General features: G+C 40.9%; 1 pseudogene; it reads right to left on the bottom strand.

Annotated features, from left to right (window-relative positions):
- Positions 1–1,345: 1,345 nt before the first annotated feature.
- Positions 1,346–10,674, bottom strand: LOC142455477 (ferritin heavy chain pseudogene; annotated as a pseudogene).
- Between the last annotated feature and the right edge of the window lie 1,230 nt (positions 10,675–11,904).

Here is an 11,904-nt window from a genome sequence, read left to right as displayed (position 1 = left end):
GGCTTAGCTTTTCTGACTCATAGAGTGCCGTCTTGTTATCAGGTTTCTTTCATCATCCCTCGAAGAGCCCATTTCAAGGGAAAGGATCCAGGTCCTTGATGTGTGCTGTGAATGCAGAAAGGAAGTTAGACTTGTTTTCTGGTCAGAGGACAGGAAAACACATGTTAAAACACGTTTGAGTTGTGCTGCCGACTCTGAAAGCCAGGAATCACACAGAGGGCTGTGCGGCTGATGATGTGTGCCCTCACGCTGCCTCCAACACCCAACTGCTCTATACAACAGAGAGGAACTGCTCAGCAGAGAGCAGCCGGCCAGGTCTTATTGCTTGCACAGCCACGCACTCAGAGCCTCTCACCTTTCCGTGATCGGCCATGTGACTGTCCATGGCACCAGCAGGGCTCTTTTCATGGGCTTGTGGGCGTTAGACTGTGCCCACGGATAACAAAGATGCGTTGTAAAATATGCACAAGCATTCCAAAGCTTAATATAAAAATATGTACAATAGCTAGGTAATACTTTTTTTAAATACTTTTATTGGGGCTCTTCCATCTCTTATCACAATCCACACATTCCTCCAATGTGTCAAGCACATTTGCACATATGCTTCCATCATCATTTTCAAAGCATTCTCTTCCCATTTGAGCCCCTGATATGAGCTCCCCATTTTTTTCCCTTCCCTCCCCTGCCTGCCATCCCTCACGAACACTTGATAAGTTATGGATTATTTTCCCCCATATCTTACGTCATCCTCCATCGTCCCTCACACACTTTTCCATTATTCATCCCCCTGGGAGGGTGTTCTAGGTTTATCCTTGTGATAGATTCCCTCCCCCCACTTCTAATCCTCCTGGTATCTCTACTCTCTTTGTTGGCCATGAGGGGTTTATCTATCCTGGATTCCCTGCTTTGCAGGCTCTTATCTGTAGCTGTTCATGTTCTGGTCAAATCTGATTTGTAAGGTAGAATTGAGGTCATGATAGTGGGGGGAAGGAAGCACCAAAGAGCCAGAGGAAAGTTGTGTGTTTCATTGGTGCTCTCCAAGTAAAAATTTTTATAGTGTTGAACTAATACTATTTTGGACATATTAAGTTAAGTAAAATATATTATTCAAGCTAATTTCACCTGTTGGTTTTTCCTGTTTTGGTGTGACTCTCCCAAATTTTAAATTGCCTATGTAGTTTGCATTATATTTCTTTTTTTTTTCAAATGACTTTAGACTTTATCTGAAGGAAAGGTACAAATGGAAGAATGGAAGTGGATGCTTGGGTACAACTTCTAGAAAAGGGACAGGTCTACCCCACATGCATGCGCTGCCTTGGTGACTTGGGGAAGGCCAGGCTGCCGCTTAGCTCTCTCCATCACTTTCTCCCAAGGTATGCTTGTCGACGAGATACTCGGCCAGGCCTGAATCTGGGGCCCCCATCTTGCGCTGGTTGGTGACGTAGTCGCCCAGCTGTTTGATGGATTTTACCTGCTCATCCAGGTACGGTGTCTCGATGAAGTCACAGAGATGGGGGTCGTTCTTTTCCGTGGCCAGTTGGTGCAGATCCAGCAGGGACTGATTGACGTTCTTTTCCAGGTGCAGGGCACACTCCATGTTCTTGAGCCCGATCTTCCAGTCGTCACGGTCTGGGTTTCTTGATATCCTGGAGGAAGATCCGGCCCTCTCGTTGGTTCTGCAGCTTCATCAGTTTCTCAGCGTGCTCTCTCTCCTCGTGAGACTGATGCAGAAAGTATTTGGCAAAGTTCTTCAGAGCCACATCATCCCGGTCGAAGTAGTAAGCCATGGACAGGTAGACGTAGGAGGCGTAGAGCTCCAGATTGATCTGGCGGTTGATGGCGGCCTCCGAGTCCTGGTTGTAGTTGTGGCGCACCTGCGAGGGAGACGTGGTTATGGCAGCGGTGGAGGCCTGGGGGCGTTGAGAGTGCGGCAGAGAGGAGGTGCTGGGCGGTGGGCGGTGGGCGGGGGAGTGTTGGCGAGCGCCGGGTTCCTTCAAGCACTGTTGAAGCAGGACACCGTGGCGGCTCTGAGAAGAACGTCTGGCCGCATTATATTTCTATCAGACAGTGCTAAATTAAAAGTTCTTGAACAGCCTGCCAGGAGATTAATTTTATGTCATTATCCATATTTTGTAATTTTCAGAAGTGGTGAAAAATTGTGGGTAAGAGAAGGAGAAGCATTTTGATTGTGTTTGCATGGCTTTGCTTTAATCTCCATCCCCGCCTATGAAGAAGCACAGATTTCTATCACATTTTGCTCTCAGTAGCATCTCTTCCCTCCCCTTCCTCTTACCTGACTCCCTGGCATCTACATTGTTTTCTGGTCACATGACGTTTTACTTAGGAAATCTCTCTTTCTCTCTTTTTTTTGTGTGTGGCAGTTTTTCTTAGGCAAGTATTTTCAGACTTATTTGTGTTCGGTTAGATAATCAAATGCATTGTCCACTAAGCAAATGTACTTTACATCTTTCTCCTCACCAAACGTATGTATGACTAGAGGATCTAGTTTGGGGAGACAAACACACACAAACAAACCACCTGTTGCTGTTTAGTCCACCCTTACTCGTGGTGACTCCATGTGTGTCAATGATTTTCCAGAAGTATAACACCAGGCCTTTCTTCTGAGACCCAATGATCCTTCCCCCAAAATCGGCTGAAGCAATTCAACCAAAGTTTACATATAAGTACCAATAAGGGTCCAAGAATGGTAATATTGTAAATTGGAAGTTTTGCTTAAGTTTTCTATTAACTACTTCACATTTTAATTTTGCCAACTTGCTGTGATGCCTCCTTCTAGTGGTAATTAATTTTATTTCCATGAAAGATTAAAAAGATAGTATATATATATGTGCTCAGATTTCTCTTTGGAAGGAGAATTTTTACATTCACTTATTGAGGCAGTACATGAAGGACTTTGAAAGCTCAAAAGCGCTATATATATTTTACATATAAGATATTATTAAGCTGCTCATTGATGCAGGAAATTCTACTATTAAAGTGTCATTGTTTAACTTAAGACTTAATTGTACTTTAAAGGAGCAAAAATAAGCAAAAAAGAGAATTCCTTTTGAAATCATATGATGGGGGAAAGTTTTTGAGTGGATTAGAAATATCTTTGACTTATGTTCTTCAAAGACCCACAGAAGTTAAGATAGGAGAATGTTAACAGTGTTGGTAAGCAGCAATGACCATAAAGATAAGATGTGGAATTCACCAGGTCTAATACACAGGAATAAAATTGGCTTTACCTCTGTGAAAAGATAATGAAAAATCTCAATAGCTCTTCTAGAGCAAGGCCAGGAGCCAACTGTGGAAATAAGTCATCAATTTCTCATAGGTAAGTTTAAGTAGAAGCTGAAGGAAATTAAAACAAGTCTACAACAGACAAAATATCACCTAGAATATATCCTAATTGATTTTAGAGACCATTTCAAAAACATATTTGCCATAATAAATGTTAATGACTCAAGACCAGATGACTTGAGGGATGACATAAAAATATTCTATATGAAGAAAGCAAAAGGCCACTTAAAGGATGGGAAGAAAGAAAAAGTGAGTGGTAGAAGAGACTCTGAAATTTGCTCTTGAATGGCCACGTGCACGGCAGGGTGAAATGTGAAGGGAGTGCAACAGGGCAGCAAAGGGAGCAAAGTAACCAAGTCCCCAAGGAATCCTGAACATAGACTTCTGACTCGGGGGACAAGGTTTGGCACCTCATTAGACTTGATCGGAAAAGACACATAAGGGTCAGCAGAAAGACCTGGAACTATCTATAGTTTTTTTCTTTCCTTGTTTTGTTTGTTTTCCTCTCTCTTTCACCCTATGTCTATCTATATCAGATAGGCATGATGAGCAATGTTGAGGAGAAAGCAAAGGAACCAGCATTTCTGGGGGGACATGGGAAAGGAGGGAGTAGGGAGGGGCAGTGGGGAGCCAACTAACTCAGAGATAAGGGAACAACAAGAAATCTAAAACTGATGGTGAGGAGGGTGTATAATGCCAGATGGGGTTTGATCAAGAGCAATGGATCTGATAGGAAATGGATGGTGAGCATGATAGTGGGAAAGAAAGAACATGAAAGGAAAGAAATAGGAGGTAAAAACTATTTATAGAGGTATAACTATAGCCATGTATATATATATGTGTGTGTATATAGATAGATAGATAGATAGATAGATAGATAGATAGATAGATAGATAGATAGATAGATAGAAAGGGATAGAGACCAATGTACATAATTTATATGTTAAGTATTAAGATAGTGGACAGATTCAAGGCCTCCCTTAACACAGCACTCTTTGATAACTCACCTTCTTAACAAGATCGCTGAAGACAAAATGGATGCATAAGCAAATGTGGTGAACAGAGTGGATGTTGCCCGGTTATCAAAAGAGATATTTTCCGGAGTCTTAAGGGCTTGAAGTTAAACAAACAGCCATCTAGCAGGGAAGCAAATAAGTCCACATGGAAGACGTACACCAACCTGTGTGATCATAAGTTGTCGTCGGGATCAGGTATCAGTTATCAATGGATATTCCTCCACAGAAGGGTTATAAGGAAGGGATGATTGAACCAAGGTGTGGTATGGCACTGATGAATCACACATCATTCCTCTAGTTCCTGAATGCTCCCCCTCCCCCTCACTCCCACGACACAGTTCTACCTTAGAAATCTGGCTAGACCAGAGAACACACATTGGTACAGATAAGAGCTCTTGACTCATGGAATTCAGGACAGATAAACACTCAGGAATAGTAATAGGAGTAATGATATTATAAGGGTAGGTGGATGGTTGGGGAAGGGGAAGGGGGAGAAAGGGGGAACCAATCACAAGGTTGGATATATAGGCCCCCACCGAAGGGGACAAATAACAGAAATGTGGGTGAAGGGAGACATTGGACAGTGTAAGATACAAAATAATAATAACAATATATAATTGATCAAAGATTCATGAGGGTTGGAGGAGAAAAAAGAGGAACTTACACCAAGGGCTCAAGTAGAAAATGTTCTGGAAATGATGGCAAAATATGTACAAATATGCTTGATACATATGATGTATGGAATGTTATAAGAGCTGTAAGAGCCCCAATAAAATGACTTAAAAGTGAACAAATAAGAAGGAAATCCACATAGCAGAAATAAAAGAAACTTATGGTGGCAGAAATTGTACAATTATGCTTGATTTAATTGAATTATGGATTGTAATAATATCTGTAAGAGCTCTCAATGAAATGATTTTTTAAAAGAATAGCTAAAGTGAAAGAAATGAAGTAAAAGAGCTGCACAGGAATGTTCAAAGGGCAGCATGAGAAGATAAATTATTATAAGGAAATGTGTAAAAGTCTGGAGTTAGAAAACCAAACGGAGAAGAGTCTACTCAGCATTTCTCAAGCTGAAGAAATGAAGAAAAACTCAAATGTTGAGCTGAAATATATATCAAAAGAAAATTTAAGGAATACACAGAATCATTGTACCAAAAATCATTGTAGTCAAAATTCACTTTGATCATTTCAAGCAAATGATCAACAATTGATGGTTTAAAAGAAGCCCAAGCTGCATTGAAGGCCCTGGTGAATAACAAAGCCCAAGGAATGGAAGCAATACCACTGAGAAGTGTGAACAAACCGATGCGATGCTGGAAGCACTTATTCATCTGTGCCAAGAAATCGGAAGATAGCGACCTTGCAACTGACTAGAAGACATTCGTATTTGTGCCCATTCCAAAGAAAGGTGGCCCAACAATGTGTGGAACTTACTGAACCATATCATTAATAGTACACGAAAGTATATTTCTATCTAAGATCACTAAAAATGGTTGTAGCAAGAACATGGACAAAAAGATCCCAAATATTCCACCCAGATTCAGAAGAGTATGTGGCACAAGGGATATCATGGCTAATGTCAGATGATTCTTGGCTGAAAGCAGAGAATACCAGAAAGGTGGTTACTTGTATTTAATTAACCACGAAAAAGCATTTGAGAGTGTGAATCATGAGAAAGTAGGTTGCATTGAGAAAAATAGGAATTATAGAAATCTGAACAGTGCTCAAGCAAACTTATACATAGAACAAGAGGGATACTGAATGGGTTAAAATAAGGAAAGGTATATATTGAGGTTGTGTTCTTTCATCATATTTTTTCAATCTGTGTAATCCAAATATGACTGCCATCAAGTTGAATCACTGAGCCAGCCTAGGCAGGGTTTCCAGGACTGTAAGCCTTATCTGTGTTCAATTTGTATGTTGACCAAATTACTGAAGAACACAGTATCAGGACTGGAGGGAGGCTCAGTCACAGCCTGTGATATGCAGATGACACAGCTTTGCTTGCTAAAAGCCAGGGGAATGTGAAGCACTTATTTATAAATACCATAGCTACAGCTTTCAGTATGGGTTACAACTCAATGTAAATAACCTCCAAATCCTCACGACTGGACGGACCAATGAACAGCATCAGGATGGCAAAAGACTGAAGTTGTCAAATTTCATTTTACTTGGATCCACAATGAATGCTCAAGGGATGTAACCATAAAGAAATCAAATGACCTTATATTTGGCAAATTTGGTTGCACAAGACCTCTTTTCAAGTCTTAAAGAGCAAAAAGGTCACTTTGAAGACTAAGATGCACCTGACCTCGTATGCATTTGACAGCAGGACCATGAATCAGAAAGAATTGGAGATGAATGGGCACTTTTGAATTATTTTGTTAGTGAAGAATATTGAAAGTATCATGGGCCACCAGAAGAACAGACAAGTTTGTCTTGAAAGGACTTCAGCCAGCATGTTCCTTAGAAGCCAAAATGGCAAGACCTTATTTCCCATGTGTTGGACAAGTCATTAGTCGGGACCAATCTCCGGAAGAGAACATCACTTTTAGTAAAGTGGAGGGTCCGTGAGAAAGAAGAAGACCCCGAGTGAGATGGATTGACCCAGCAGGCTCACATAAAACAATTACTATAATGACACCGGAAGAGGCAACGATTGGTTCATTGGACATAGGGTTGCTTTGAGTCGGAACTGACTCCAGGACACCTAACAACGATCTACAAAAATGCCCCCAGGCTTCATCATGCTGTAATCTGCATTAAGTATGTATTCACTTACCTGAAACAATATAGAAAGAAAGTCGTTGTGAGCACGAGGAAGAAATTAAATGTGTAGTTAATTTCTTCGATAAATAATAGCCTCTTTGCCATGAGATCAGAAGACCTGGATGATGCGCAACTCTCATTAAAGAACATTTTAATCAAAGATTCTATACCAGAAAACTATTGCCTGGAGATCATAGTTAAACCCTAACCCAAAATATTCCCCAAATTTATGTAAAACCAAACAATAGCTTTGATATCTAGTAAAGAATATCTAATTTTGAGCACTGTGCTACTTTAAGATGGATCGATATGGGACCAAATTGACTTCAGCAAGTTGAGATATTGGACAGGAATCTTAGGAAGCAGGGAGTGGATATTAATGGAGGAGGATCAATTCAAGAAATAGGATTGAGGATGGTTGTACAACTTGAAAACTGTAACAAGTGTCATTAAAGTGTGCATGTGTTGCTTTTGTTGTAAAGTGCCACAGAGTTGGTTCTATGTCATAGTGACCCCATGAGCAACACAACAAAGCACTGCCCGATCCTGAGCCATTCTCCCATAGGTTCCAAGCCAGCGTGCAGCCACCTGGTCTATCCATCTTGTCCAGGTTCTTCCTCCTTTTGACTACCAAGCATGATGCCTTTTTCCAGAGACTGGACTCTCCTGATAACATGTCCAAAGGATGTGTGAGGACAAGTCTCACCATCCTTGTCTATAAGGAGCAGTCTACCTGTACTTATTCCAAGACAAATTTGTGCGCCCTTTCCAAAAATCTCTGTCCTTTAACTATTCTTTGTCAGCATCATAATTCAAATGCATCAATAGTTCTTCAGTCTTCCTCAGCCAATGTCCAACTTTCACATGCAGATGAGGCCATTGAAAATACCATGGCTGAGTCAGGTGCACCTTAGTCCTCAAGGTAACATCCTTCCTTTTCAGCAATGTAAGGAGGACTTAGATAGCAGATTTACCTAATGAAGTGTATATATAGAAAAGTCACATTAGTGTTCTGTTCTGTGGGTAGTCTCAACCACCACAAAAACAAAATAAAATGAGTTATATTTTTAAAATTCAATTGACTTTAAAAGTATAGGTTTATTTCTGGAATCTCAGTTCTATTCCACTTTTCTATATGAAGGTAAATAAAACAGGCTTACTACCATAGTTCTAGTTCATACATGTGTTTATTCCAAACAAAACGAGTTTAACCATGTGTATTTAATCAGCGGATGGTTGCAGAGAAATTATTTCAGTAATATGCTTATCTGAGTCTCATTAGGTTCCTTCAAAAATGCTACAGAGCAGTGGCTCTCAGGGGATCTGCAGGACCCGTTAAATTCAGGCGTCTAGATTAAGGGTTTCTTGTGGGTATGGCCTGGGAGCCTGGGGGAACTGGGGAGTTAAAACAGCAAAAGAAAGAAGGAAAAAAGAAAAAAAATTTCTAAAATTGATTGTAATGATTGTGCAACTCTTCTTGATATCAATTAACTCTTGAATTGTAAGCTATCTGGATTAAATGCCAATAAAACTGTTTTTAAAAAAGCAAATTGAAAACAGGAAAGATGTGCAAAAAGCCAGGAAAACTGTGCTAAGGGGTTTTTTCATTCATGTTAATTCAGCTACTTGTTCTTCAAATGTAGCAAAGGCTGTATTAGGTAAATTTTGTTGGAAACTCTCCCATAACCCTAAAACACTGATCTTGCCTCTTCAGACTTCTTATTGTTTCTCAACCTAACAACAATGAAAAAAATATAATGCACCATCATGTGAGGGTAAATAAAAAAGTATGACTATGAAGTTATTTTTCTTGACATAACCTCCATTTAACTCTACGCACTTCTGAAGATGGTCTTTCTCTCTAGTCCTTACTTGAAGAATTCTGTGGACTTTCATTTATGCCACATCGAAGCTTCAGTTTTGGGCATCCTCAAGGGACTCCAATTGTGTTCATCAAGCAAAACTGAGCTGAAAACCAACCCCCCAGTAACCGGCGGTGAGAAAAGTAGAGACTAAATCACAGCCCTGGCAAGACTCTCCTACTAAAGTAAGAGAAGGAGTAGGAGCCCAAGTCTTGGAATGGTCACAATCTGGGTCGAGGCGCATAAAAATATTTAATTCCCAAATTACCTTAATACTATTAGGCTGCCAAAAGTGACCCTCTTCCCCTTTCTGAAGGACAGTAATCTGTCCTGTCCGGATAGCAAGTAAAGTCTCTCTTCAGGTGGATCTTTTTATCTTTCTCTCTCATATGTTCCCACCTCTCCTTATATCTCCTGTATGAAGGTAAAGGTATATACCTTTATATCTCCTGTATGAAGGTAAAGGTATATACCTTTATATCTCCTGTATGCAGGTATAGGTATATACCTTTGTATCTCCTGTATAAAGGTAAAGGTATATACCTTTGTATCTCCTGTATAAAGGTATAGGTATATACCTTTATATCTCCTGTATAAAGGTAAAGGTATAATTAAGGTCAAGGTTAGCATGGTGAAACTGGAAACTATAAGAGAAAAGGCATCAGTCACCCCAAACTGTAGAAACTGGAAAGAAGAAACAGCAGCATTTTGTGAGCATGTTGGTGCCGGAGGCATGTACTCATATATGATTCGATAATGGAGAGCTGCTAGGTGAGACGTTCTCCCATGATCCAGGACCATCTTGCCATTTACTCTTGGATAGAGGTTCAGGACTTCACTGGTTCATCATGGACAAGCAAGAGCCGAGGAGTGACAAAAGCAGGTCTTGAAGAAAGGGATGTGAATGGACCTCACACACTGTGAGGACCTTTGTGTCCCATGAAAATACGCTGAGAACACTCACTGCCGAGGAGACACCCAGCACTCCAGTGGTCAAGACGACTGGTCTGGTGGAGGTGTGGCATTGCATGGATGGAGGATATGTGGACAGTACCACAGATTCCCGTTTCTCAAAGCTCCCCCAGCTGCTGCTGCTGCTGTCTCACTTGTTATTGGACAGAGCACGCTCATCCTTCTGCATGGGCTCATCCCTCAAAAAACATCAGCTACCTGCCCAGAACTTAGTCCTCATTGAGACTGATACATATTCTGGAATTGAGGTTACCTTTCTGGCCAATTGTACCTAATCCCTCGGGAGTCTCAAAATGTTTGCTATATCATGACAAGATCCCATGTAATATTACTTTAGAACAAGAGACTGCCTTTGCAGAAAAGGAAATGTGATGGTGGCCACATGGCCAAGGGATCTACAGCTTCTATGCAGAGTCCACTAGCCTGATGAAATGTAGCAATGGCGAAGGTATTATCTTTAGCGACCACTGTCTGAGGGACTGACACACTGCAGTAGTTAGCGCATATTGAGTAACAGATTATGCCCAATGTAATGGCTTAAACAACAAACCTTTATTATCTGTTTTATCTGTATTAGGAATATACAGAACTGAAGCCTCTGGCCAAGAAGCAGAGAGGAGTTGAAGTCTGCCAGCAATCTAAGGAGGCTTAGAAGCAAAAGATCTTCCCCCAGGTGAGCTTTCAGATTCCACGTCAGTCCATGCAACACCTTGACTGCAGCCTCTTGAGAGACCTACCTTCAGGCCCATTCTTCTAAGCCAAACCCGATTCCTTACCTAAAGACATTGGGAGAGAAGAGCACTTTGCTGGCTTAAGTTACTATGTGTGGGAGGGAGTTGTTTATTATGAAACTATGGATATGAAACTGACCCAAATGCCAACTCAGAGCAACCCTATGGGACTGAGCAAAATGACCCCATCATTTCCTAGGCTGTTACCAGATCAGATAGCCTCATCTTTCTCCTGAGGAACAGCTGGTGGGTTTCAACCACCGACTTTTCAGGTAACAGTTTAGTACTTATCTGACAGGGCCACGAGGGCCCTTTTTAATACACTAAACAACTATTAGATCTAGATGATCCTTTAAAATGAGCAGCCAGGCTTCCTTTTCATGCCTTGTGATATAGACAATCATTAGGACCACAGCCTCAGGCAGACAACAAAGTTGGGATGCAGGCAAAGGCACCCTTTCTCAGGCTTATGCCTCCAGGTTGGTGATTGGTCCAATCCGGATAGCAACCTCATTATCACGAAAGGATAAAAAGATGTGTGAATTGAATTTTATTCTCAAGCATAATTATGAAAAGTTATGCTATGCCTGTAATGGCAGTTCTGAGCCTGGAGCCAGTTAAATGTAAAACAAGCTGAGCATTCTGAAGAGAGAAACTCAGCTTCTTGCAATTGGGCAGATGGCACTTTTTATGCAAGGCCAAAGAGTTGAAGGGTGAGCAAGAGGCGATTCTTTCTCCCTTTTACTCTCAGCTATTGTCCATTCCAGACTTCATTGTGTACATAGAGAGAAGTTAAATAATTTCAAATCTTTTCTGAAAGAAAAAATAAATTTAATACAGTGTGACTTCTACTGATGATTTGCAGACACCATTCAGGAGTCACAAATAGCATTAAGGGCTAATTTTGACTTCAGCAGTCTTCACAGTATTGTTGTAAGTATTTCATTTGAATGTCCTTGAAGAAACTATGCCATTTTCCAGCCCTCTCTCTCCCTACATAGACCTGTGACTGACACACGACCTGTCTCTATATTTGCATTACTTGCCAATCCCCTGGGGACGGTTGGATTTTAGGTCACTCCAATTATGAACAGTAACTTTTCCCTGGTGGTTGTGCTCACTACTTATGGAAGAAATTTTAAAACATGGAAACCAACACATAATACTGGATATGGACAGGATGTATGACAAGGATGTGCAGCTGACTCAGCTATAATGTTTAATGACCACAAATTCAGGTATCCAGCA

This window comes from Tenrec ecaudatus, chromosome 8 (genome assembly GCF_050624435.1).
Source record: "Tenrec ecaudatus isolate mTenEca1 chromosome 8, mTenEca1.hap1, whole genome shotgun sequence".
NCBI lineage: Eukaryota > Metazoa > Chordata > Mammalia > Afrosoricida > Tenrecidae > Tenrec > Tenrec ecaudatus.
This window is presented reverse-complemented; position numbering and strand designations above follow the sequence as displayed.